General features: G+C 45.7%; 2 non-coding genes across 2 annotated transcripts; both read right to left on the bottom strand.

Moving 5' to 3' along the window:
- Positions 1-1,134: 1,134 nt before the first annotated feature.
- LOC115175253 (U7 small nuclear RNA) lies at positions 1,135-1,189 on the bottom strand. Its single transcript, XR_003871971.1, has one exon. It is a non-coding gene; the product is annotated as a U7 small nuclear RNA (small nuclear RNA).
- A 3,451-nt stretch (positions 1,190-4,640) lies between these two features.
- Positions 4,641-4,695, bottom strand: LOC115175252 (U7 small nuclear RNA). Its single transcript, XR_003871970.1, has one exon. It is a non-coding gene; the product is annotated as a U7 small nuclear RNA (small nuclear RNA).
- Between the last annotated feature and the right edge of the window lie 460 nt (positions 4,696-5,155).

Below are 5,155 nucleotides of genomic sequence, written 5' to 3'. Positions count from 1 at the left end.
TGAACAGGCTAGTAATAGGGGTTGCAACAATTTCGGCAGATAATTTTAGAAAGAGGGGGTCCAGATTGTCTAGCCCGGCTGATTTGTATCGGTCCAGATTTTGCAGCTCTTTCAGAACATCAGCTATCTGGATTTGGGTGAAGGAGAAATGGTGGGGGCATTGGCGGGTTGCTGTGGAGGGTGCCGGGCAGTTGACCGGGGTAGGGGTAGCCAGGTGGAAAACATGGCCAGCCGTAGAGAAATGCTTATTGAAATTCTCAATTATAGTGGATTTATCGGTGGTAACAGTGTTTCCTAGCCTCAGAGCAGTGGGCAGCTGGGAGGAGGTGCTCTTATTCTCCATGGACTTTACAGTGTCCCAGAACTTTTTTGAGCTAATACTACAGGATGCAAATTTCTGTTTGAAAAAGCTAGCCTTAGCTTTCCTAACTGCCTGTGTATATTTGTTCCTAACTTCCCTGAAAAGTTGCATATCACGGGGGCTATTCGATGCTAATGCAGAACGCCACAGGATATTTTTGTGCTGGTCAAGGGCAGACAGGTCTGGAGTGAACCAAGGACTATATCTATTCCTAATTGTCATTTTTTTGAGTGGGGCATGCTTATTTAAGATGGTGAGGAAGGCACTTTTAAAGAATAGCCAGGCATCATCTACTGACGAGATGAGGTCAATGTCATTCCAGGATACCCCGGCCAGGTCGATTAGAAAGGCCTGCTCGCAGAAGTGTTTTAGGGAGCGTTTGACAGTGATGAGGGGTGGTCGTTATATCATACCCCCCACCTCCAAAATGCTAACCTCCCCTGTTATTGTAATAGTGAAAGGTTAGCATGTCTTTGGGGTATGATATTTGTGCGTCACTGTCCCAATACTTTTGGAGCTCACTGAATGTTTCTGGTTGGAAGGCCCACACTCTCTCCCTCCATATGCATGCTTAAATAGATTAATCCCAAACACTATTTAAATGGAGGCAACACGATTAACTGTGAACCCCAGTGACATTTCTCCGTATTTAAAAACCAAAGTACGACAACCCACATTAAAAAAATAGTATAGTATAATATAAACACTATAGTATTTACTCTAATGTTTTTGTGGACAATACTGTATTATTTTATTATCTTTGACATAGAAGTGGAGGCTTTCTCCTTGAGGAAACCTACTTGAGAAATACTAAAAGAGCAAATGTTCCATAACCTGTAGGTAGTTAGGTAGGTAGAGAGGTGGGTGGGTAGATAGGTAGAGAGGTAGGTAGGTAGGTAGGTAGGTAGGTGGGTAGTTAGGTAGGTGGGTAGAGAGGTGGGTAGGTAGAGAGAGAGAGAGAGAGAGGTGGGTAGTTAGGTAGGTAGGTGGAGAGGTGGGTAGTTAGGTAGGGAGGTAGATAGGGAAGGTAGGTAGCTAGGTAGCTAGGTAGGTATATAGCTAGGTAGCTAGGTAGCTATATAGCTAGGTAGCTCGGTAGGTATATAGGTAGGTATATAGGTAGCTACTTTGCTAGGTAGGTAGCTAGGTAGTTAGGTAGGTATATAGGTAGATAGCTAGGTAGCTAGGTAGGAGCAAAACAGTGAATGGGATTTAGAGCAATACAGTGAATGGGATTTAGAGCAATACAGTGAATAGCTAGTGTGTTTGATTTCTTCCTATAGTATATTTTTGCAGATGTATCTGGTAGGTAGAGAGGTGGGTTGGTAGGTAGGTAGGTAGGTAGGTAGGTAGGTAGGTAGAGAGGTGGGTGCTCAGACTTTCCGCAATAGGCTGAGAGAGGCTCAACTGAGGGCTTGTAGTCCTGTTGTAAGGCAGGTCCTCACCAGACATCATCGGCAACAACATTGGCTATGGGCACAAACCCACCGTCGCTGGACCAGACATCACTGGCAAAAAGTGCCCTTAACTGATGAGTCGCGGTTTTGTCTCACCAGGGGTGATGGTCAGATTTGCGTTTATCGTCGAAGGAATGAGCGTTACACCGAGGCCTGTACTCTGGAGCGGGATCGATTTGGAGGTGGAGGGTCCGTCATGGTCTGGGCCGGTGTGTCACAGCATCATCGGACTGAGCTTGTTGTCATTGCAGGCAATCTCAACGCTGTGCGTTACAGGGAAGACATCCTCCTCCCTCATGTGGTACCCTTCCTGCAGGCTCATCCTGACATGACCCTCCAGCATGACAACCACCAGCCATACTGCTCGTTCTGTGTGTGATTTACTGCAAGACAGGAAAGTCAGTCACAGCAAGAGGAGGAGGAATTGGCTTTGGGGGTGACCAGTGAGATATACCTGCTGGAGCGTGTGCTACGAGTGGGTGCTGCTATGGTGACCAGTGAGCTGAGATAAGGCGGGGCTTTACCTAGCAGAGACTTGTAGATAACCTGTAGCTAGTGGGTTTGGCGACGATTACGAAGCGAGGGCGAACCAATGAGAGCGTACAGGTTGCAATGGTGGGTGGTGTATGGGGCTTTGGTGACAAAACGGATGGCACTGTGATAGACTACATCCAGTTTGTTGAGTAGAGTGTTGGAGGCTATTTTATAGATGACATCACCGAAGTCGAGGATCGGTAGGATGGTCAGTTTTACGAGGGTATGTTTGGTAGCATGAGTGACGGATGCTTTGTTGCGATATAGGAAGCTGATTCTAGATTTAATTTTGGATTGGAGATGCTTAATGTGAGTCTAGAAGGAGAGTTTACAGTCTAACCAGACACCCAGGTATTTGTAGTTGTCCACGTATTCTAAGTCAGAACCGTCCAGAGTAGTGATGCTGGACGGGCGAGCAGGTACGGGCAGTGATCGATTGAATAGCATGCATTTAGTTTTACTTGCGTTTAAAAGCAGTTGGAGGCCACGGAAGGAGAGTTGTATGGCATTGAAGCTCGTCTGGAGGTTAGTTAACACAGTGTCCAAAGAGGGGCCAGAAGTATACAGAATGGTGTCGTCTGCGTAGAGGTGGATCAGAGAAACACCAGCAGCAAGAGCAACATCATTGATGTATACAGAGAAGAGAGTCGGCCCGAGAATTGAACCCTGTGGCACACCCATAGAGACTGCCAGAGGTCCAGACAACAGGCCCTCCAATTTGACACACTGAACTCCATCAGAGAAGTAATTTGTAAACCAGGCGAGGCAAACATTTGAGAAACCAAGGCTGTCGAGTCTGCCAGTAAGAATGTGGTGATTGACAGAATCGAAAGCCTTGGCCAGGTCGATAAATACGGCTGCACAGTAATGTCTCTTATCGATGGCGGTTATGATGTCGTTTAGGACCTTGAGCGTGGCTGAGGTGCACCCATGACCAGCTCTGAAACCAGATTGCATAGCGGAGAAGGTACGGTGGGATTCGAAATGGTCGGTAATCTGTTTGTTAAGTTGGCTTTCGAAGATCTTAGAAAGACAGGGTAGGATAGATATAGGTCTGTAGCAGTTTGGGTCTAGAGTGTCACCCCCTTTGAAGAGGGGGATGACCGCGGCAGCTTTTCAATCTTTGGGAATCTCAGACGATACGAAAGGGAGGTTGAACAGGCTAGTAATAGGGGTTGCAACAATTTCGGCAGATAATTTTAGAAAGAGGGGGTCCAGATTGTCTAGCCCGGCTGATTTGTATCGGTCCAGATTTTGCAGCTCTTTCAGAACATCAGCTATCTGGATTTGGGTGAAGGAGAAATGGTGGGGGCATTGGCGGGTTGCTGTGGAGGGTGCCGGGCAGTTGACCGGGGTAGGGGTAGCCAGGTGGAAAACATGGCCAGCCGTAGAGAAATGCTTATTGAAATTCTCAATTATAGTGGATTTATCGGTGGTAACAGTGTTTCCTAGCCTCAGAGCAGTGGGCAGCTGGGAGGAGGTGCTCTTATTCTCCATGGACTTTACAGTGTCCCAGAACTTTTTTGAGCTAATACTACAGGATGCAAATTTCTGTTTGAAAAAGCTAGCCTTAGCTTTCCTAACTGCCTGTGTATATTTGTTCCTAACTTCCCTGAAAAGTTGCATATCACGGGGGCTATTCGATGCTAATGCAGAACGCCACAGGATATTTTTGTGCTGGTCAAGGGCAGACAGGTCTGGAGTGAACCAAGGACTATATCTATTCCTAATTGTCATTTTTTTGAGTGGGGCATGCTTATTTAAGATGGTGAGGAAGGCACTTTTAAAGAATAGCCAGGCATCATCTACTGACGAGATGAGGTCAATGTCATTCCAGGATACCCCGGCCAGGTCGATTAGAAAGGCCTGCTCGCAGAAGTGTTTTAGGGAGCGTTTGACAGTGATGAGGGGTGGTCGTTATATCATACCCCCCACCTCCAAAATGCTAACCTCCCCTGTTATTGTAATAGTGAAAGGTTAGCATGTCTTTGGGGTATGATATTTGTGCGTCACTGTCCCAATACTTTTGGAGCTCACTGAATGTTTCTGGTTGGAAGGCCCACACTCTCTCCCTCCATATGCATGCTTAAATAGATTAATCCCAAACACTATTTAAATGGAGGCAACACGATTAACTGTGAACCCCAGTGACATTTCTCCGTATTTAAAAACCAAAGTACGACAACCCACATTAAAAAAATAGTATAGTATAATATAAACACTATAGTATTTACTCTAATGTTTTTGTGGACAATACTGTATTATTTTATTATCTTTGACATAGAAGTGGAGGCTTTCTCCTTGAGGAAACCTACTTGAGAAATACTAAAAGAGCAAATGTTCCATAACCTGTAGGTAGTTAGGTAGGTAGAGAGGTGGGTGGGTAGATAGGTAGAGAGGTAGGTAGGTAGGTAGGTAGGTAGGTGGGTAGTTAGGTAGGTGGGTAGAGAGGTGGGTAGGTAGAGAGAGAGAGAGAGAGAGGTGGGTAGTTAGGTAGGTAGGTGGAGAGGTGGGTAGTTAGGTAGGGAGGTAGATAGGGAAGGTAGGTAGCTAGGTAGCTAGGTAGGTATATAGCTAGGTAGCTAGGTAGCTATATAGCTAGGTAGCTCGGTAGGTATATAGGTAGGTATATAGGTAGCTACTTTGCTAGGTAGGTAGCTAGGTAGTTAGGTAGGTATATAGGTAGATAGCTAGGTAGCTAGGTAGGAGCAAAACAGTGAATGGGATTTAGAGCAATACAGTGAATGGGATTTAGAGCAATACAGTGAATAGCTAGTGTGTTTGATTTCTTCCTATAGTATAT

Source organism: Salmo trutta, chromosome 35, assembly GCF_901001165.1.
Source record: "Salmo trutta chromosome 35, fSalTru1.1, whole genome shotgun sequence".
Taxonomy (NCBI): Eukaryota; Metazoa; Chordata; class Actinopteri; order Salmoniformes; family Salmonidae; genus Salmo; species Salmo trutta.
Note: the sequence above shows the minus strand (reverse complement) of the source record. Positions and strands in the feature narration are given on the sequence as shown.